Source organism: Ochotona princeps, chromosome 3 (genome assembly GCF_030435755.1).
Source record: "Ochotona princeps isolate mOchPri1 chromosome 3, mOchPri1.hap1, whole genome shotgun sequence".
Taxonomy (NCBI): Eukaryota; Metazoa; Chordata; class Mammalia; order Lagomorpha; family Ochotonidae; genus Ochotona; species Ochotona princeps.
The window spans coordinates 30,969,126-30,992,359 of record NC_080834.1 but is presented as its reverse complement, the minus strand read 5'-3'; the positions used below and the strand labels follow the sequence as shown (position 1 = coordinate 30,992,359).

Sequence of the window (23,234 nt, the reverse complement as noted above, 5' to 3'; positions counted from 1 at the left end):
AATCTCCCATGTGGGTGCAGGGTGCCAAGTCTTTGGATCATTCTCTGCTGCTTTCCCAGGCCAGTTGCAGGGAGCTGGATGGGAAGTGGAGCAGCCAGGACACAAACCAATGCCAATATGGGATGCTGGCATTTATTTGCAAGGGGAGAATTGTCTGAGCAAGTAATGAGGGGATAGAAAAGGAACTGAAGCTGACATGTTCGCAGTAGGTGCTTATCCAAGTCCATCTCTCTCTACAGTCATTTTTTGGCTTGTTTGAAAGAGAAGAGAGACCGAGGTCTTCCATCCACTGGTACACTCCCCAAATGGCCACGATGCCCAGAGTTGAACAGGTCTGAAGCCAGGAGCTCCCTCCATCCAGGTCTCCCACGCAGATGCTGTGTCCCAAGCACTCCTGGCCTTGCTCTGCTGCTTTCCCAGGCCATAAGCAGGGAGCTGGATCAGAAGTGGAGCAGCCGGGAATCGAACTAGGGCCCATATGCACTGCTGGTACATTCTGCGTAGGCAGAGCTGAACTGCACTCCCTCTTCCTCCTGCGGTGCCATTCTTTTTAAATCCAGTGTGCAGTTTTCACAGTAGTCCTGAGACCAAGCATCCCAAGGACATATAGACCACAGCCCTAAAACCACTGCCTGAGAAGGCAGACACCTGCCCCCCAAGTCCCAGCGTCCAGATGAGAACCAGCAAAGCGGAGGGTGCCACTAGAGAAAAGACCTCTCGGCTTGGCCTGTCTACCTGCCAGCACATCTCAGAGTTGAGAACCAGAAATAAAAGGCTTTTGGCCAAAGAGGGCTTGGCACATGCACAGACTCGCATCAGGATGCACCGGGCGAGAAAGGAAGCCACATGGAGAAGACACAGAAGTCAAGATTTAGAAGGTTTTTTTTTTTTTTTAAGATTTATTCATGGGCCCAGCACAGTGGCCTAGCAGCTAAAGTCCTCGCCTTGAACGCCCTGGGATCCCACATGGGCACCGGTTCTAATCCCGGCAGCTCCACTTCCCATCCAGCTCCCTGCTTGTGGCCTGGGAAAGCAGTCAAGGACTGCCCAGTGCATTGGGACACTGCACCCGTGTGGGAGACCCGGAAGAGGTTCCAGGTTCCCGGCTTTGGATCAGCGCGCACCGGCCCGTTGCGGCTCACTTGGGGAGTGAAACATCGGATGGAAGATCTTCCTCTCTGTCCCTCCTCCTCTGTGTATATCTGACTTTGTAATAAAATAAATAAATCTTTAAAAAAAAAAAATAGGCCCAAAACTAAAAAAAAGATTAGTTAAAACACAAAGAAGGGCGCCAACTAAAGTGTATCAAAAAACAATAAATAATAATAATAATAATTAACACAAAGAAGAGTGGGGCCCAGCGTGATGGGTCAGTTGACTAATCTCCCATCAGGATCCCATATGGGCAGCAGCAATTCATGCTCTGGCTGCTCCACTTCTGGTTCAGCTCCCTGCTTATGGCCTGTAAAAGCAGTAGAGGATGAGCCGAGTCCTTAGGCACCTGCACCCACGTGGGAGACCTGGAGGGAGCTCCTGTTTCCTGGTTTCAGCTCAGCTCAACATGTCCATTGTGGCCATTTGGGGAATGAATCAGTAGATGGAAGATCTATCTGTCTCTCCTTCTCTCTGTAAATCTGCTTTTCCAACAAAAATAAATAAATCTTTTTAAAAGACACTTTAGAAACAAGAACAGCTCTAGAATGAGGATAAGCATTCATAACAGAAGTAACTGGTAAAAGACTCATATCTAGGATATATAAAAAACTCCAAACCAGTAGATCCAAGAAAACCAGAAACGGGGAATGGAGATCATGGATGAATAAGCACTTGAGACATAGAGCATGCCCCACTGGGCAGGAGCGCAAGAAGGCCTCTGTCTCAGAAGGGTACCGATGAAAACCTAGCGAGTGCTGGTGTCAGCCTACCAGCCTGGCCACAACCCCCTTTCAGCCTAGAATTCTGGCTTCCACCATCTTTCCTTGAAGCCGTTTTCTATTTCACCCCTGGCCATAGTATCAACAGAAGCCACTAGACACTCGCAGAGCAGGTATATCCAAAACTGGCCACTGCATGATGCTCACGCATAGTCCCTGGACGTGGGCCAGGGAAGCCATGCCAGGACTAGACCAACAGTCTCTGCTGCCCACAGGGCTGGGGCAGACAAAGCAAGTGGAATTTCCTTAGCCTGAGACCAGGGTATTCTGGGGGCAGCTGGAAGTCACCATCCTGTCCTGTGGTGGGCACCAGTGGAGGAAGAGGGATGCCCAGCCTTCTGCCTCCTGGCGTCTCCTTGGCAACAGCCTCCCTGGAAGCTGAACATGCTGAGGAGCCTCACCGAGGCCAGGGGCGAGAGGGAGGCAGCAAGAGGAATGCAGGGGTCTTCTCTGGACTCTTCCCTTGGGTTCTTCCCAAATTCATTATCCTGTTTCTGTCCCCATGTGAGCCTCATGGCATCCCTCCACCTCCTTGCGGAAGCCCTAGTGCCCAGCAGTACCCAGGCATGTGGCCTTTAGGGTCAGGGTCATTCAAGAGTGCCTAAGGTTAGAGGAGGCCAGTGGGTGGGAGCCCACCCCAGGAGGGCTGTGTCCGTGTGAGAGGAGGAGTTCACGACACACATGGCTGGCCACATCAGGACCCAGGCCCTGCAGGAGAGAAGTTTGAGGTGGTACCTTCCTTGGCAGCACCTTCACCCTGGACCGTGGTAAAGCACGTCGCTGGGTTGAGAGCCACCCAGTGCCATGTTTGTCATGGCAACCCTGGGACAGTAACATGCCTGTTCTCAGGATCCCCTGCCCTGTGCCCTGCTAACCCTTCTTTGGAACCTTCAAGCACCAGTGGGTCCCTACCCACAGCCCATAGCAGAGTCCATGGGTTCAAGCCCCAATCCTTCCTCTTCTGATCCAGCTTCCTTACATGTTCCCTGGGAGACAGCAAATGGCATTCAGGAAGCGAACCTCTCTGCATTTCAAATAAAATGAAATTAAAAACAAACCAACAAAATGGGCTGTGGCATGCAGGTGAAGCCATCACCTGTAATGCCAGCATCCCATCCCATATGGGCACCAGTTCATCTCCTGGCTGCTGCACTCCCGAATCAGGAGGACCTCGGAGTCCTAGCAGGACCGCGGAGGGCGGCAGCTGCCCACCACCCATGCGGGAGACCTGGCCGCTGTTCCTAGCTCAGCACTGCAGCCCTCCAGATGTAGAGTTGGAGGAGTGAACCCACACATGGGGGTGCTCTCACTCCCTCCCAGATACTAATTTTGGAAAAGCAGGTTTCTGTCCACCATCAGTAGCACCTACCACAGACCCATCCTCCCCTGTGAACAGGCACTGCCAGGGAAAGGGCACAGGGAGTCGGGTGCACACTGCATCCCTGCCCCTTCCTCCTGCATACTGAGATTTCTGAGCTTAAGGAACACCAGTGCCCACTTAACAGCAGTGTGTATGCGGTGGGGGCAGGTTTCATATCTATCAGAAACCTTTGATGCTGGAACTTTGATGTATTGGAATATTCCAGTGGAGAGGAACAGAGCATCCCAGCCCCTACAAGGCCCAGCAGGGAAGCAAGCATCAACCTCTGCACCGTTTTATTTCCGTCCTGGCACCCAGTATGTGATCCCCAGAAAAGTCCAGGGAAGCTGCATGCCCTCCGGTTCGTGGCCCTCGCTTTTCAGGTCAGCTTGTGGTTCTTAAAAAGGGTTTATGCAAGCCACGGCAGCAGCTGGAACAGCAGTAGAAAGACGCAGGTCAGTACCTGCATCTGAAATAGTGAAGATCCTAAAACAGAGCGAAGAGACTGAGTCCCTGAAGATCCTGAGAGCAAGGAGTGGCAGGCTGCCTGGAACTCTGTGCAGCCCAGCCCCCCAAAGGACAATATCCAACCCTGACCAGGCATCTCCAATTAGAAAAAGGCAAATCTACAAGATCAGACGGCATCAAACCAGCCTCGTCTATAAATAACTCCCCCTGGAGGAATAAACAGCGAGATCAAAAGCAGGAAACCCAAGCCAGAGAACCAGGCCTGTCCTTTGGATCCCATGATCCCTTCCGGAACACACACGTGGGAGTCACAGCCCCAGGGCACCCAGGAGCCCAAAACGAGCTGTGTGGCACCTACCTGCAGACCCGGCCCACTGCTTGCTTCTGGCCCCTCACCCGGACGGCCCAGGGGGCGGGAGGTCAACGCTGAGATGGGGAGGGAGTCTTTGCCCAGGACTGCGCAGGTGGCAGATGGCTAGCCAAAAGCGCACGCAGACGCAGGCTCTGGGCCTTCTCCTGACCGCCTCCTAGGCGCAGTCCCAAACCTTGGCCACTCCCCAGCCTCGCTCTGGCGGGTGGAGCTCCGGCCACACTTGGCTGTGACTTCTGGCTCCCACAGAGCTGGCTGCCGGCTGCCCTCCTCCACTGGCCTGCTCGCTCTGTCCCGTAGCCTAGCCTAGGACGTTCAGAACTCCACCTGTCCCCAAGCATTCGGCCTACACCAGCCCATCTTGTACTGACTCTGCTGCCCACATGTCTGCCTTCCCACTGGCCCTGGAAAGCTCAAGGGACAGGCTTTGTGTGTTCCTGGCACCCAGTGAGACTGGCTGGCAGCTTTGCTGGCCGGGAGGAAAACAAAAGAAAAGAAACCAAAGAAGGCTGGCCGTGATGAGGGCAGAAATTAATTGCTCTGTGGGTTCCTTACCAGCCCTCCCTGACTAGAAACAGTAACCAAAATTTGTCTATTAGTTTCACTTTTTCTATACTAAGGGCACTACCACATCTCTACCATAAGGATGGAATATTACTATTGTTATTCTGCACCGCCACTGCGCACCCTAAGAGATGCAAAGGGTGAGAGGTGCTCTCTCCTGCTGGCTCACTCCCCACGCACACAAGAGGAACTGAGAACTACCCTGCTACCGCAGCCACCCCAGGGTCTGTGGGGCAGGAGACAGTCAGCAGCCAGAACTGGGACTGGATCCCAGCCCCTCCAGGCAGGGACACAAACCCTAAATGGAAGCCTTCCTTGTCGTCACAATTCAAAGAAAGACTTGCGGCCTTCCATTCTGTTTTGGGGAGCGATCGGGATTTCTTTGTTCTATGCTGAGACACAGACAGAAACATGGTGGTGGTCAGAATACACTCTACCCATGGAAAGGGTCTGTGTCTGAGTGCCAGAGCAATGCCTATGGGTGGGGTACACAGAGTAACCACTGCGGGGCAGGGAGGGAGGGAGGGAGGCACTGTGGTGCAGTATGTTAAACCACTGCATGCAATGCCAGCATCCTGAATGGGTGCAGGTTCAAGTCCTAGCTATCCTGTTTTCAATCCAGCTCCCTGCTTATGCCTAGGAAAAAGCCGCAGAGGATGGCCCCTGCACCCACATGGGAGACTTGGAAGCAGCTCCTGGCTCCTGCCTTCACGTCAGCCCTGCTCCAGCCATTGAGGCCATTGGGGGAGTGAGCCAACAGATGGAAGATTCTCTCTCTCTCTCTCTCTCTCTTACTCTCTCTCTCTTTCTCTCTTTGTAATTCGGCCTGCAAAATAAAAATAAATAAACCTTTAAAAAAAAAACCTGATTTTTGATGGCTGCAGAATGCCCATGTTTGCTTTCATTATTTGTCTAGCTGGCCTTCAGGAAGCGGACCGTGGTTCCGCCAAGTGTTGGCTCTCATAGTACTGAACTGTCCTGCCTCCCGCTGCCCAACATATTTCTGGCCAGTGTTTAGGATAGATCCCTGTGTTCATATAAGTGAGTTTACTGGACCAAAAGCTATAAAATCTTTTTTAATTGTATAAATTTTGTTTTTGATAATTTTTACATATTTGATTAGGGTGTGAAGGGTCAAGGGCTAGAGGAAAGTAGATGAGACCATTGTTTTCACATTCTCTTTTTTCCTTCCTGTATCTGAGGGGAGGGGAGAGATGAGAGGAGAAGCCACACCCAGCCTCCCAACCACCCCAGGGTCCGCAATGTGGGGCCTGCTCCCAGGGTCCTGCTCAGGTGATTTCAATAGTTCAGAGTTCTGAATTGCTGCCGATATTGCCACTTCGATCACGATGAAATCTCTCCAGAATCCCCTGGCTGACATAGTCCACCTTAGCGTCTCTGTTTGCCCAGGTGTTCACTGCCAACTCTTGACTGGGGTAATTGATCTATTTGTTCTGTCCTCTGTCCTCTGTCCTCTGTTATGGTACCAGGTGTCCTCTGCAGGTTCCAATGGACTGCCATATCCTCCATGTGCAACTGGATATGCTGTCCACTGCTCTGTCTAAGCCACTGAAGAGGCCCAGCACTGACACATGCATTCCACGATCAGATCAAGGAACCTGCAATTCCCTTCATGGTTGGAGTTCTGAGTCCAGCATTCCAGTTGGGGGGATTCCCAAAGAAATTTCATCTGAAGTGATCCCAGACCTGCTTCTTTTGTGTGCATGTCAACGCAGGGTCTGGAACAGTCCGCTTCCACATCAGCCTACATGTGCCCTGTTGGTTGCAGTTGCTGTCAGTTGTCTTCAGCCCTGTCTTCTACACAAACTAATGGATGTTGCAGCCCAGCCAGGTCCTGCTTACTACATACTCGCCCTTCACGTATACCAGTAGGAATGGCCGCCTAGTCGGAGTAACCTGCAATAACTCCTGCCAGGCCCGCCCCCTACCCTGGTTCCCGTGCTTGCCAGTATGTACAGCAGACTGATCCTGTCTGTCCCACAATGCATTCAGTTCTCATACATGTCAATGAGCATTGAAGCCTAATTCAACCCAACCAGCCCCCCTATCCAGCCCATGCATGTGCTGGTGGGTGCCACTCTCTGTCTAGCCGGGCATGTCCCAGCCCTGGTTCTCCTGCTCACAATGGGAGTAGCAAGTCAAGAGGGAGGAGCCCACTGTTTCCCTACTGGCCCACTCCCACTCCTGGATCTCACACTCTCCAGGTGGTACTGCAGTTTAGCTCGAGAGAGTTTTCCCCCGTGCCCGCATCTGCCAGCTGATGCTATGACAAAGCTCAACCAACTCTCACCCACTCTGGCTTATTCATGTACCAGTAGGTACAGTCTGCCCAGTTTGGCTTGTCTTCGATCCAACTTACATTCAGGCCAACAGGTGTTGTAGCCCTCTGTGGCCTGGCCTGCCCCCAATTCCAACTCTCACGCTCTCCAGTGGGAATAGTGGCCTAGCAGGGGAGCTCCCTGCAGCCCCTACCAGGTTTGCCCGCTCTCCCCTGGTTCTCACATGTGCTGGTTGGGCACTGTGGCTCAGTCTGGCATGGCCTGCCTAGGCATTTGCCAGTGGGTGCTGTAGCCTGGCCCAGCCCGGCCCGCCCCCAGCTCCAGCTCACATTAGTGGGGACTACAGCCTAGCCAGCCCAGCCAGCCTGCAGTCTTAGCCCTAATGTGAACCTGCTGGTATTGTGTCCTGACCTGGCATGACCACACAGCATTCTGGCTCTTGGATTTGCCAGCTGGTGATATGAACTAGCCCAGCCTGGTTTGCCCCAGGCTGAGCCAAATGTATGCCAGTGGGTACTATTACCTGGCCTGGTCTGGGCTGCTCCCTTTCTTGGTTCTTGCACTCACCTGCAGGGACTGTGTCCTGACAGAAGAGTTCCCCAAGCTCCTCCATCAGAACCTCTGTTAACACCAGATCTCACGCACACTGGTGGGTCCATGGGCCAGCCCTGCTTAGTCTACTTCCTGTTCTAGTAGGAACAATGACCTTTCCTGACTGGCCCATACCCATTCTGGTTCTTACTATTAGGTGCTACAGCCCAGCCAAGCCTAGTCCACACCCAGACACAGCTCACACATGGCTCCGCAGGGAAAGAGACCTATCCCAGCCCATCCTACACCCACCCTGGTTCTCACGATCACCAGTGGGTACTGGAGTCTAGCCCAGTCTGGTACACCCCAGACCCAGTCCACAACCGTGCCAAGGGAGACGGCAACCATGTCCATACCAGACCACAGCCCCCACTCTGGCCCCTGCATTCACTAGTGGGACCCATAACCCAGCCAGGATATCCCCTTAGTTCCCCAACTAGGCCTGATGCCCAACTAGGCCTGTGTGCCAGTGGTTGCTCTGACCCAGCTTGGCATAGTCCCTCACCTGTCTTGGCCTTTGCCTTCGGATGCTGCAGCCTGACTTGGCCTAGCAAGTCCTCAGTCCTAACTCTTGCTGGCAGGTGCTAGCACCTGGCCCTGCTCAGTTGCCTTTCATCCCTGACTCATGTAAACCAGTAGGTATGACAGCCTAGCCCGGCATGACCTGTACTCTATCCTGGTTTCTGCACTTGCCAGTGGGCTATGGTTTGCTTGACCCTGCTCGGTTCACCACTTTCCAAAACCATCCACACTTTCTGATGGATGGAGCTACCCTGCCCAGCCTATCAACACGCAGGCCTGGACCGCATGCTCATCAGTGGGAACTATGACCCACTATGGGGGTTTCCCAGGTTCCCCCACTTGAGTCACTACCAGACCCAGATCTCACACATGCCAGCGGCTGCTTGGCCCTTACATGGCATGGCCTGCGCTATCCGTCCCAGCCTTTGTATGACCTGGTGTGGCCCGGCCTGCCCCATACCCTATTTTAGGGTGCCCATGCAGGTGCTGCAGCCTGGACCTGCCCCACTTGTTCCTAACGCCAGTACTAGTGAGCATCAGCAAGTTCCATGGTCATGCCTAGCTCAGCCCGTCACCATCCCAACTCTCAAACTAACCAGTGGGAGTTATAGTTCCATAGCGTTGGGTCCGCATATCCCTCACAGAGTCTACCCCTGGACCTGATTCTCTTGAATGATGGTTGGTGTCATGGCCTGTTAGGAGCCACAGACTTATGGTCCTTAGACTTGACCCACCTGACAACCTGTTGCATTGCAAAACCTACCTTGGGCAAGCAGGACCACAGCAAGTAGGATATTGTGGCCAGTCCATCCCATGCAAAGCAAGCAAAACGGAACCTCCACCGTTGTTCCTGTTCAAATAATTAGTTCCTCCCCTGTTTCAATATAGATGATTAGTTCCTTCCCTGCTTCAATGAAGATAATTAGTTACAGGAAATCCCTCCCCTTCCCCTCCTCCCCTAGAGAAGAAGGTATATATATGAGGAGCAAAATAAAGAACAGGAGACACTCTTTTTCACCAAGTATTTGTGTCCATGTGTTTCTTGGGCCAGTAGGCCAGGGGCTAGCAGCTCGGCATTCCCAGTCCACCCTCAGGGTTTGAGCGTCATGTCCTGCAGGTCGGGACAAATTGGTGGCCCATACGTGGAACATGATACGGTGGAGCTACTGAGGAACCTTGCGGTGAAGACTTTGACCGAAGCATTTGGGGTGCGAGGCAAATAAGGTGAGTCGACAACTGCCTCAGACATTTCTAAGAAAAATGTTGCAGGGGCATAAGTGATTCCATCCCCAGACCCTCTCCCCGTCCTGGGCACAAGGGATAATCTGAGGGACCCCTGGAACTCTGGAGGGGCATGGTTGATTTCATCCCCAGACCTTCTCCCTGTCCTGGGCACGAGGGATAATCTGAGGGACCCCGGAAATCCAGAAGCAAGCTTAGAGTTATGAAATTATCAAAACACAATGGTAATCTACTCCCACACTGTAGTTACTCCCTATTCTTCTGAAAATCTACAGTGGTTGATGTGTGGTGATCTGGACTGGGCTGTTTTACTCCTGTTCTGCCAGGCCAAGTTCAATACATGTTATCCCCCTTCTCCTATTCTTCCTTTCTTAAGGTTCAATCTGTTGTTTTCCTGAGAAAAGTTAGACCAACCCCTGTTAGCAATGCTTTAACAACTCATAATCAAGGATTATACTGTTGGGATGTCCATGCTAATTATAAACAGCCTTAGCAAGCCAGATCACATGTGTTTATCTTTATGACTATAGAAACATTGAAAGTTAAGACAACACATTAAGATTTTCACATTACATTGAACTGGTAAGAAGGGACATTAGTTTGTTCGCAAAACAAAAGACATAAACTTGATCATGGCAAGTACATGATTTTAGCCTTTGTGGCAAGGTCCATGGATGCTTCCTAAGAATACATATATAAGTATGTAGCAATCCACCCAGCTGCTAATATCTGGCAGCTAGGTGAGTTTGGAAGGGGTTCGGGCCTTGGGATTTGGGGGCAACTGCCGCTCCTCACAGTGTGGCGGCTGTGGGGGGTGCCCCTGCCGGGTCGGACCCAATGCTGGGGGCTCACGCCAAAGACACTGCCGCAAGGCAGTGAACGAGTCCTCGGCCTCATCCAGGGCCGGGAAGCTCTGGGGTAATGGATGTCCGAATTGCTGCTTAGATAGCTCTAGGGTGACCCCACTGTTTCTGGGTTCTGAGTCAATCCTAAAGATTCCCAACGCCAGTGGCTCTTCTTTTGGAGAACTTCTAATCACTCAATAATGCTGAGCTTTGAACACCTATAATGCAGAAGATAACCCCCAGATTGTCTAGCAGGATATTTTTTTGCCTGACATGATGTTGGTTCAGGAGACTGGTCACATTAGGCAGGTCCATAATTTTAACTAGCACTCTAGAACCTTATCCTGGGGTGGACTCTGTGCAGGATGTGTGGGCCACACCCTGTAGAAAGTTTGGCCCCACTGGTAAACCTAAATTTTAGGTGGTTATGGACTAAGCTAGGTGTGACCAAGGAGCCTGCCATCAATCACAGGTAAAGGGATCCGCCATAGACTGGACTGGGCAAGGCAGCAGCACCCAAATGTGCATCCTGAATAGGTTGTGGGGTGGGCCGGGCTGCAACATTCACCAGCTCATACAAGGCCAAATGGGAGGCCAGAGTACACCGGGTACTGACCTAAAAACCAATGGCATGTATGTAAACTGGGTTTGGGAGTGGATCAAGTGGAGGTACTTGGGAAGCTCCCCTGGCGAGTCATAGCTCTCGCTGGTGAACATGCCGTCCAGATCTGGGGGTCGGACAAGCAGGGCATAGTAGCTCCAAAATGTGTAAATTGGTAATGGAACGTAATGTACTGGGCAGGACTGAGCAAACCTTTGTTTACAAGCAAAACTAGAAACCAGCATGGAACACAGGTCATACCGAGCTAGGCTCTTGCACCTACTGGTCCTCAGAGCAACCACGGGCAGGTGCATGATTTATAGCTAGGAACAAGCCCAATCGGGGAGGTAACGGGACACCCTAACTAGGTTGAGGTTCCCACCAAGGGGCGTATGTGCTAGAATTGGGGTTGCGTTCTATCTAGGAAACAGTTGCAGTCACCTGAGGCACTAGTGTGGGCTGGGATTGGATGCACCAGGCCAGTTCAGACCCCAACACCATCTGGTGTCATGGAGAACCAGGGGGTAGATGTGGGACTGACTAGGCTGGGTCTCAACCCCCTACTGAGCCATGCGCGAGCTGTATGTGGGTATGGACGAGCCATGGCCGGGCTGAAATATCCAACAACAAGAACCAGAATGGGGTGAAAGCCAGCCAGGAAAAGCCACTGTCCCTGCTAGGACAGGACGTGAACTGAGTTGGGTTGGCTCAAGGACCCCCTGGCATGCGCAAACCTGCCATTGGGAGGGGTTCTGATGGAGGAGCCTGGGCAACTCCTCTGGCAGGACACAGTCCCTGCAGGTAAGCGCAAGAAGCATGATAGGAAACAGTCCAGAATAGGCCATGGAAAGTTTCCCACTGGCACACATTCAGCATGGGTCAGGAGCAGACCAGGCTCAATCAGTCCATATCACCCACTGGCAAATCCGATCACCAGATCAGAGTGTGGGATGAGCCGGGTTTGGTCGCGACAAAACCAGTACACATTATGGAATGCCAGGGCGTGGTTGCCTGTACTGGATATGAATGCAGCACCCAACCAGCACACATGAGATCCAGGAAGGGAGGGGCAGAACTGGCGGGGGGATTAAGCGGCTGGTTCCCTCGCCGGACAGCTACTCCCAATGGAGAGCGTGGGCTGGGATAGAGACAGACCAGACTATGCAAGGCTACAACACCTGTGCGCTGCATGTGGACTAGATCAGGGAAAAGCCAGGCTGGGCTGATTATTCCTGCTGGTGCAAGCATAAATTAGAGTGGGTGAGGGATGTTTGGGCATAGCAGCAGAAGCTGGCACTGGGGACTAATTCTGTCAAGTCAAATCACAGAACCACCTAAAGAGTGCATAAACCGGGACAGAGAGACCTGGGAGGGAAAAAGTGGGTTCCCCCTTCTTGGGTCACTAGTCCCGTGGGAGGGCATGAAAACTAGGATGGGGGCTGGGATGGCTAGATAGAGAGGCACTCAACAACACCCATGAGGGCTGGATGGTTGAGTTGGTTAGATAGAACTAAGCTTTAATACCCATTGACAAGTACAAGAGCCAAATGGGATGGGGGACAGACTGGTCTTCTGCTACACATACTGGCAAACCAGGGGCGGGCCGGGTGAGGGTTACCGTGGGTCGCCTCAACTAGGCTGCAGCTCCCACTGGTTAGTGTGAGGGCCGAGTACGTGCTGGGCAGAACCAGACTGGACTGCAACACCCATTGGTTCCAGTGCAACTCGGGACTGAAAACAGAACCAACCCAGCAATTGCAACCACTAGCTGATCGGGGTGATGGACTGTGCCGGGCCCTGTGCTTGCTAGAACATGCAAGAAACTAGTCTGGGAATACCTCAAAGTTTCTTTGGAGATCTCCCCAATCGAACTGCTGGACTCAGAACTCTAATCAAGAAAAGACAGAAGACAGAGCAGATCAATCATTCATCTCAGCTACATGTTAGCAGCGAAAAATGGGGCAAACGGAGACTTTATGATGGACCATATCAATCAGTGGACGACCTCATCGAGCGAAACTGGCAGCGATTCATAACTGGAGAACTATTAACACCACTCGAACACATATCTCAGAGCATGCCCCACATCCGGGACTCGGGGTGGGCGGGAAACCGGGTGGGGCTTCTCCCTCAATATCCTCCTTTACCTCAGATACAAGATGGAAACAATATGGACATAATAGTATTGCCCAATTCCCTATCCCCCTGAACCTTTTTTTTTTCTTTTTCTTTCTTTAACTGTAATTAACTATGAAAAGATTGTCAACAACAACACAATAAAATAGATTATAAAAAAACAAAAACAAACAAAAAAATAAGTATGTAGCAAGATTGCTTGATGTCTCTTTTTCTTATATTTGCCAGTAGTAATCTATAAGACTAGATTTGCATGCTGTATATGAAGTCAGAATAGAGGGCCAATCCTTCCTAGTGAGTTCAGTGGATGACTACATTAAGAATGGCCTGATTGTGAGTGGGTATCCAGGCAGACAGCAGTACTAAGACACTCAAAACTTTTGTTTGAAATAATACTTGACATCTATTAGTGTGGTCATTCAATAACAGTAGAAAAATATAGCTTATTTTCTCAGTGTCTCTCAGTAGCTATTGAGTAGACACACAGTGAAACTGTGTATCAATTAGTTGAGGGAAAAACAATTATTTTCATTTTGGCATTAAGCCATTGCTAAACCTGAGAGTTACGTTTGATGAGATGACAAGAAACTGGTAGTGGATCACATTTGTGAACAACTTCCTAACAATTGTTTAGAGCTGCTGTGTTGTTTGCAAAACCACAGGCTCCATTTTACAGCTAAGAAGAGTAGCCCCTCCCAAAGTCTGTTGAAGATGAAAGCAAAATAGACATTTTAAAATATATTGAAAATGAGCCATTATGCCCTGGCTCAGAATTGGAAGCTTAGGGTCTGACAGTGTAATGTCTACAGACCCCTGGAACTCCCAGAAAAAAAGACAACTACCAAAGCATAGAGGCTTTACCATGTCTAGGAGATTTCTGAGCGGTCTTATCACCCGAGAGGTCTCTAAACTGAATGAGAATACTTAGTGGTTGTGTTGTAAAGCTCCAGTGAGGAGTTGTGTGTTAGTGTTGTGATTGTCAACACTGTTAGACGTGAGTGTGGTATTGTGTACAATCCTGATCACTGCATGCAGTTTATACCTCACAACTCTTTACACCCTGGTTCCTGTCTCAGAGTCAGGATTCTGGAGGTCTAAGTCTGGAAACGTGAAGTTAGATGAGGGCTCCTGACAAGACCTACAGAACGCCCTCAAATGCAAACACGCTCAAAGCTTCTCATTTGCTAGAGTTGCATTAATGAAAACTAAGCCGTCTTCTGGTTAGTGAGAAGATTTGCTTACCTCTGACTCTCTCCCGCAAAGTTGTCTTTTACATTCACCACCCATGCCCAAGAAGAAGAGAATAAAATCAGTTCTAAAAATGGACAATGGCCCTGCATATACTTCTTTCTCTTTCAAATCTTTTTGTGCCCAGTTTTCCATTGCCCATGTTACTGGTATTCCTTATAACCCTCAAGGCCAAGCCATTACTGAACGTGCCAACTGCACCCTTAAAAACATGTTTTTCAAATTTAAAAGGGGGAGAGTTCCCCTCACCTAGGGGACAATTACATTTAGCCCTTTTTACCCTTAACTTTTTAAGGGTGCATCAGTCTGACCCAAAGAGATCTTGAGGTCTCTTCCCTCCAAGCCACCAGGTCTCAGTCCCCTTGCTTACCTGCAAGTACAGTGGCCCTGTCATTGTCCCTCAGGATTCATTCCTCACCTTATCCATGGATATTCCATGGCCTTATCCATGGATATTCCTTGGTAGTGATTCCACACCCCCAAGACCCCAGAGCTCACCGCCAGGCAGCCAGTGGGTGAAGACTAGTGCTGGTAAGTGCTCTGGTCTCCCACAAGCCCTGGAACCTTCCCCCACCTAATAGAGGTGGATGGGGAGTTATGATCCGCAACAGGAAGCCTAGACTGACACAGGTTCCCCCAACCACAGTCACAAGGCTGGGGGATCCATACACCTGCGCCACTGCTCAGACTGACCTGGGTTCCACCCACCAAGTTATAAAATCTTATAAGACTATTAAAACATAAGGCCAAATATTTTGCTGCAAAAGTGGCATAACTTTATCTTCCAAGATCAAGGGTTTATTTTAGCATATTTTTGTCCACAGCAAATGCTACATACAACGCTTTTACTCAGCATTTGCTGTGCTGATTATTGAAAAGTAGCACCTTTTTTTAAGTGACTAATTTCTCCCAAGTTATTTAGTACAGCAGTTAAGACACCCATAATTCCACGTGAGAGTACCTGGGTGTTACATATGCCTCTCCTGACTCCAGCTCCCTGCAATGCTGACCCTACAGCAGTATATGATGGCCAAGTACCTGCATTCAGGTGAGACCTGGACTACACGCCCAGGTCCTGGCCCAGGCCTGACTCCGCTGAGGCCATTGCAGATACCCGAGGAGTAAACCAGCAGGTAGCATGTCTCCTTGTCTCTCAAATAATTTTTTTAAATGAATAAAATACTAGTTTTTCTTCCCTTTTGAATTCCTAGAAAAACTGATTTTCTTCAATTATTTTACTGATCATATGCATTGATCTTAATGAATTAACACTGATTTTGGCAATGCTAATTTATGTAGATTCCATTTACATTAATATAACAACCCTTAGATTATCTCTCATCTGACATATTTTTATCTCTAATTTTGCTCACAATGATTTGATAAACTATTTTAAGACTGTGAATTCAATCAAACCTCCCAATTTTGTCTTCATGATTTTGTCCGCTGATTTTGTTTACACAGTCCTAATTTCCCAGACTATAAATATCCATTGGTACTTACAATTTATAAAATATTGATTTAGTTGATTTGAAAAGCAGAGTTAGGGGAAGGGAGAGACCTTCCATCTGCTGTTGGCTGCGATGCGCCTGGATCTTCATCTGGGCCTCTTACCTGCCAGCAGCGGCAAGGTCTTGGGCCGTCTTCACTGCTCTCCCAGCACATGGATCAGCAGTGGAGCATCCAGGGACTGAGCTGGTGTTTACGTGACATACCAGCAGTTTAACCTACCATGCCACAGTGCTTGCTGCAGTACTTATCATTTGGGATAGTGACATTTCAGATTACATAACCACTATGAGCACTTCTTCCAGCTCTAAAAAACTTTTTTAAGATTTTTAAAAATTTTTATTGGAAAGTCAGATATTTAGAGAGGAGGAGAGACTGAGAGGAAGATCATTCGTCCATTCATTCACTCCGCAAGCAGCTGCAAAGGCCGGAGCTGAGCTGATCCAAAGCCAGGAGCCAGGAGTCTCTCCAAGTCTCCCACACAGGTGCAGGGTCCCAAGGCTTTGGGCCGTCCTTGACTGCTTTCTCAGGCCACAAGCAAGGAGCTGGATGGGAAGTGGGGCACTGGGATTAGAACCGGAGCCCATATGGGATTCCAGTGCATGCAAGACGAGGACTTCAGCCACTAGGCTACCGTGCCAGGCCCCTAAAATGATTTTATTCACCTTGTCATTAGCAAGCACAATATACCCAAATTGTAGATCTATTAGAGAAATGGGGTTTTCTGTGATCTTTTCAGATCCAGTATGTTAGTCAACACATTCAGTAGTTTCCATAAGCTATGTGGTAAGAGCTCAAGTGAAATGGATAGTCTGTACCACCCAACTTCAGGACTAGCCTGCTGGCAACACCTCTCAACTTCTTGTCTACACCATTCCTCAGCGCCCTGGCCGCCATTTTACATATCTCATCCTCTTTGTTTTGTTTAAAGATTTATTTATTTTTATTGGAAAGGCGAATATACAGAGAGCAGGAGAGACAGAGAGGAAGATCTTCTGTCCATTGGTTCATTTCCCAAGCAGCCGCAATGGCTGGAGCTGCGCCAATTCGAAGCCAGGAGCCAGAAGCTGTTCTGGGTCTCCCACACAGGTGCAGGGTCCCAAGGCTTTGGGCCGCCCTTGACTGCCTTCCCAGGCTACAAGCAAGGAGCTGGATAGGAAACAGGGCTGCCGGGATTAGAACAGCCACTTGGGGAGTGAACCATCTGACAGAAGATCTTCTCTGTCTCCTCCTCTCTGTATATCCACCTTTCCAATAAAAATAAATAAATCTTTATTTTAAAAATATGAGAATTGTAGGAGGACATTGTGACCCTAGAAGATCAGTGAGCACAGGATTACAGTTGATTGGATAATATTTGCATGAGAACAACCAAATGGCTACCTTTTGTATACCTTGTATAAGAACAGTTGAGTGGTGGAATATACAAGACAAAAGGAGTTCCAAACAAAAGCATTGATGGGTTTTGTTGATAACTCAATACTTCCTCCCTTATCCCATACGACCCTCAGTGTATGAAGTCTGATGCCACTAATAAACTTCAGCTTTGACCATCAGTCAGGGTCCACGCGTGTTATTATCGGCTCCGTGCACCAAGTCCATCGCTGCGGGACAGCGACAAGATTCTTGTAGACTGTGCCCTCAGTGTCGCTGAAGCTCACACGTTAGTTGTGCATAGCTGCACCTGATTCGTTTTCTGTACTAGGTAATGCTGCATTGAGGACCCTCCTTGCTAGATAACATTCTCCTTACAAAGTGCCGCACTGTGCGGAACCACTCTCCTGAGGATGGATGTGGGACTGTTTCCAGTGTGTCCTCTGACACACAGTGCTGCTCTGAATACCCACTTCCTCATCTCCCAGAACCCACAGGCAAATATTTCTCCAGGGATGGACCTGGGAGCAGGAACTACCTCCAGGTTTGGGCCAAGCTAATGTCCAGTTTCTAAAAGATAAGAGCTAAATGAGTTTCCAACTACCAACAGGCACCAGTGAGTTCCAGTCAATTATTTTTTAGGTCCAAAAGTCTCTCAGAGCTTAGATTTGTACCCTGATTATCTCTGAGACAAAGTTTCACGTTGCAGTTCTTGGTCAGGAGAACCTGAACCTTCCGCGGGCACTGAGCCAGCTGATTACAAATCCCTTATTGTCCAAAGTTCCAATTGAGGCCATGGTGCTTGGATTAGATCCATGGCGCATCAGCCAGTGGCAGGCCCAGAAAGTCTGCTGTTCGCTGTGTGTGCTGGCGGGAGTGTGCCAGCTAGGCAGGGGGAGCGGTGCGTGACAGCGCCACAGCTGCGGCTGGCACTCAGAGCTGTCCTCTCTCAAGCTCCACAGGACAGAGTTCCACCGATGGTAACCAAAGGAGGAGGAAGTGAATTGGTAAAGATGTCCATAGCAACCCTGTTTAGAGTGAGGTTCCTATTGGAAAGTGTTGAATGTTTCCCAGTGGGGAGGCCGCTCGGTGGTACAAGTACATAGACCTTTTCTTTCCAGATCCAGTTGAGATTAAGGTACAGAAATCATGACCTCTCACCCTCCGGGGCACACTTCCTAAGAGCCGGAATGTTTCTCTTACGTAACCACCTTGCAATGATCCAACTCAAGATTCAACAGTGATCCAGTGTAATATTTATTCTTCTGTCCATGTTCCCGTTCCTGCTGGCTGTTCCGATCAAATATTTTCTAGCAATATCATTTTTTCCAGTTCAAGGAAAAGCACGTTATTGTCATTTCTCTTTACCCCCCTTTTTTCTTCCTTTTTAAATTTCCTTTTACATAGAAGAGTTCCCCAGTCTTCCGTGAACCTAACTTTCTTTAAGTCACGCCCATTACCTTGCACCTGATCTCTCCAGTTGGGTTTACTTGATGTTTTCCACCATCCAATCAAGATGATACCTTTAAAAAAATTTTTTTAATTTACTTAACCAAAAGTCAGAGATACAAAGAGAGAAGGAAAGACAGAAAGAGATCTTTCATCTGCTGGTTCACGCCCCCGATGACCACGATGGTCAGGGCTGAGCCAGACCAGAGTCAGGGGTCCGGCATGCTTAGGTGGGTACTGAGACACAGCTTCCCAATACTGAGGCCAGCCTCCGCTGCTTTTCCAGGCCACTAGCAGGGAGCTGGATTGGAAGTGGAGCAGCTGGGACAGGAGCCGGCGTTCTCATAGGACGTCTGTAACACACGCAGAGGCTTCGCCTGCTTTGCCACAGCGCCAGCCCTGGTTTTGCATTTTAGACACAAAATGTCTATTTATCCCTTGTTGAAGAGGCTGATTTTGACCACGTGATTAAGATAGTACCCACTGGGGCCAGGGCCATGGCATATCATGTTAAGTTTCCACCTGTGGTGCCAGCATTCCATATGGGCACTCGTTCAAGTCCCAGCTGCTCCAGTCCCAATCCAGCTCCCTGTAAAATGCCCCTCCCTGTAAAAGGCTCAAGAAAGCCATATGGGATCCCGGTACATGCAAGGTGAGAACTTTAACCACCAGGCTACCACCCCAGGACCCTTCCCTCAATTATTACCAAGATAATTAGAATATGACAAGTTTTCAGGCTGGAGCAGTGACATAGCAGGCTGATTGTTCACCTGCAGAACCAATATCCCAATTCACATCCCAGCTGCTCCACTTCTGATCCAGCTCCATGTGAAAAGTCTGGGAAGGCAGTGGAGGACGGCCCAAAGCCTTGGGACCCTGCATTCACATGGGAGATGCCAAGGAAGCTCCCAACTCCCAGGCTCGAACCAGTCCAGCCCTGGCTGCTGTGGCCATTCAGGGAGTGGACCAGAGAATGGAAGATGTCGCTCTGTCTTTCCTTCCGCCTGTATGTTTGCCTTTCAAGTAAAAAAAGTTTTTAAGATCTTTAACAAACAGACAAGAATGTGACGGCTTCTCTAATGACTGCCACTTTGCATGACTCTGCAGTCTCCTCTGGCTCCGTTTCTGCACCTGGTTCTAAATTTACTTGCTCTTCAGTGTCACGCCGCGTTCAAGGATTTCTTGTGCCCAGCATGATCATTCATGATTGTCACAATCCACTTTGAAGCTCTGACCAGCTCAGTCTGTTACAGACCTTGCCACTGGGAGCCTGCTGTTCATCCGACCTGGCTCTGGCCTTCCTTGGTGCCTCCTGCCTTGCCCGTTCCGGAAGCAGGACCCCCATAAGGTAAAAGCAGGACCCTGCCTGCCATCTCAGCACAAGGTACCCTTTATCAAAGGGAATTCACAGACAGAAGGGCGCGATCCAGCTGGCCCTACAGACTTCTGATTGCTGGACTAAAGGAGTCATTTGCTTGCTTCCCCAATAGATAAGAAGCTCAATGGTCAGTACTGTCCTGGAGTGATTTGCCTAGAGGAGTTCCAGGTCTGTGCAGAAAGTAACTGCTCCGTTCACAGCTTAATGTAACTCCCAGACCAATGGGAGCCCACATGGTCATCATAAATTCCTGAAAGAGCACAGCACCATTGACCAATCACAGGAAGGTCACGTGATTTACTGACCAACCAGGGATGTGGACACCTCTCAGCCCCAATTTCAACCTAGAACTTTCACCCCTAGCTCCCTGGGAAGCCCGCAAATTAAGCAACAGCTGCTGGCTCCTTGCTCTGTGCTTTGCAATAAACGCCTACTCTTCCATCAGGTGAGCTGACCCCTTTGGGGGGCTCTACAACACTGCCTCCAGCCAGTGTGGGACGCTGTGGGCAACACTCCTGGCTCATCTTTCACTTCCCCTGGCCCGCCCTAGTCAGTTCTCCAAGGAACTCCGGCTCCTCTTAATGGTTAATGGTACTTAGAAATCAAGACATGGACACGAGGAATGCCACTGCTGTGGGGCTTGCTGCCAAGCTCTTCCGGAGGATCTAGCAACCAAATCTTTTTTATGACATATGACAGTTGTGTATCTCATGGGTACAGTGTGATAAAACATGTATGATGTGCAGTGATGAAATTCAGCTGATTAGCATTTTATCTCCTTAATATTTAATATTTCTCTGTGTTGGGATCCTTCAAAATCCCCTCTTCTAATTCTTTATTAAAATATATAAACTGCAACCATCTTCCTGTGCTGCAGAAAACTTACAATTTATGCCTGCTGTCTGCGTGCATTTGGGTACCCACAATCCAGCTGCCTTTGGGCCCTGCTACCTTCCCAAGCCTCTAGGAACATTACCAGAAAAATAGATTTAAAAAAAGATTTATTTACTAATTTGAAAGTCAGAATTACAGAGAGGAATCTTCCATCGACTGGTTTACTCTCCAGATAGCCAAAATGGCCAACACCGAGCCAGGCCAAAGCCACGAGCTTTTGAGTTACATGAGTGTGGTTGTCTGACATGGTCTTGCTCATATCGCATCTAAGACTCCTTCTCACACAGGAGTACATAGCGCAGCACTCTAGTATTTAGCTCCACTGCCACCCCACTCACGCTTATCAGCATACTCTAGAAACCAGACAGTTACATTGTACGGATTCTGCTAGAGTTTTCTGGAAACTGCCTAGGGCGTTGAGATTGCAACAAACTCATTGCAAATGGCGTTGCTGCGTGAGCGACCTTGGACATACATTGGGTGGGCGGCTCTCCGGGCGGACTCCATGCTGAGGAACTGCCAAGTTCCCCTGTGTAGGAAGTGTCCCAGCAGCAGTAGAGGCCAGTCCTGCACAGCCTGGACTACTACCCCTGCCCTTTTGCAAGTCGTTGGCCAGAGCGCCGTGCCCTGCCCCTAGTAGCAGAAACTTTTGGTCCTCCGAGCCCCTCGTTGCTTACGGACTGTGAGATCTGTGGCTCTGTGTACGTTTTTTCTCAGTTTGCCATCTTGCAGGGGGTGGAGCTAAGCAAATTTTCATTGCTCAAGAGTACTGCATGTGTCCATCTTTTCTTCTTTCTCCCAAAACTAGGTTCTGGGTCGCTAGCCAGCAGAGGCGCCGCGGCCACCTTCCCGGGGGAAGCACCTGCCTTCCTCCTCAGGGGACCCGGCATCCCTTGCTGTCCCCAGCCAGGGCCCAGGAGGGGCCGCGCGTGCGCACTGACGAGCCCGCGAGTCTCCGAGCGCGCCGCGCCCCCTGGTGGCCGGCCGCGAGGTGCGGGACCTCCTCCCCAGACGGCCCCTGAGGTGGTGTGCCACCACCTCCCCCTGCACCCCAAATGCCTGGACTCACCTCCCCCGGAAGGCCCCCACCTTCCCCTGCACCCCAATGGCCTGGACTCACCCTCCGGATGCCGCCACCTACCCCTGCACCCCAACAACCTGGACTCACCCCCCCGAAGGCCCCCATCTCCCCTGCACCCCAATGGCCTGGAATCTTTCCCCCTCGGATGCTGCCACCTCCCCCTGCACCCCAAAGGCCTGGACTCACCCCCCCCCCAGATGCCACCACCTCCCCCTGCACCCCTGCGGCCTGGACTCATCCCCCCAAGATGCTGCCACCTCCCCCTGCACCCCAGCGGCCTGGACTCACCCCCCGGATGCCACCACTTCCCCCTGCACCCCAGCGGCCTGCACTCACCCCCCCAGATGCCACCACCTCCCCCTGCACCCCAGCGGCCTGGACTCGCCGCACCCCGGAAGGCCACCACCTCCCCCTGCACCCCAGCAGCCTGGACTCACCTCTTGAGATGCAGGGGCATCTCTGGCCCCGCCTCTCACAGGGCTCTGCTCCTCACCCACGCGGCATGTTCCAGAGCCGGCAATATCCCACTGGCCTAGGGCTGGAATGGAGTTTCCCGTTCCAGGGTTGCCTCAGAGGGGTCCTGTTCAGTAGGAGACAGAGGGAGGCTGCTGGAATTCTAGAGGCTGAGGAAGTCACTGCTGATGGGACGAAATGAACTGGAATGGGAAAATTCAGAGTGGCCTTCACCAGGGAAACTCCAAAAACATACCTGGAAAAAGAGAGAGCATTGGGAGGGGAAATGGGTGGGGGAGGGCAGGGGCAGGCCCCAAAGCCACAGCTGCCAGCATCTCCTCTGTGTGGTTCCTCCCTCCCCACACCTCTTTAAGAGCCACACCAAGGGACTGGTGCCCTGGCCTAACAAGTTAAGCCTCCACCTGTGGTACTGGCATCTCCTGTAGACATCAGTTCAAGTCCTGGCTGCTCCACTTCCGCTCCAGATCCCTGCTAATGGCCTGGGAAAGCGGCAGAGGATAGCCCAGGTCCTTGGGACCTGAACCCATATGGGAGACCCAGAAGACACTCTGGGCTCCTGGTTTTGGACTGGCCCAGTTTCAGCTGTTGTAGTCATTTGGGGAGTGAACCAGTGAATGGAAGATCTTTTTCTAACATATATCTCTTTTTTCTCTGGAAATCTACCCTCCCCCCAAAAAATCAATCAATCTTAGAAGAGCAACAGTGTGTCCTCCTGCAGAGTACTAACAGTCACCTGTCCCTACCAGGGGAATACTTGGGAGCTTTCTAACCTGACATTACTACAAACACCACCTAACTAAGGCACCCAACCCAGGCACGAGGGAATCACTACACACAGGTGTACGCACCTGCAGGCCCTGTTCCTAGGTGTGGCTCTGAGTCCTTTACCTTCAC

General features: G+C 50.5%; 1 protein-coding gene across 1 annotated transcript in view; it reads right to left on the bottom strand.

Moving 5' to 3' along the window:
• The window catches only part of HLCS (holocarboxylase synthetase), a 181,672-nt gene extending 177,318 nt beyond the window's left edge, over positions 1–4,354 (bottom strand). Inside the window, exon 1 of the mRNA XM_058661643.1 lies at positions 4,121–4,354. The gene's annotated coding sequence lies outside the window, so the exon portion shown is untranslated. The remainder of the gene's footprint in view (positions 1–4,120) is intronic.
• Between the last annotated feature and the right edge of the window lie 18,880 nt (positions 4,355–23,234).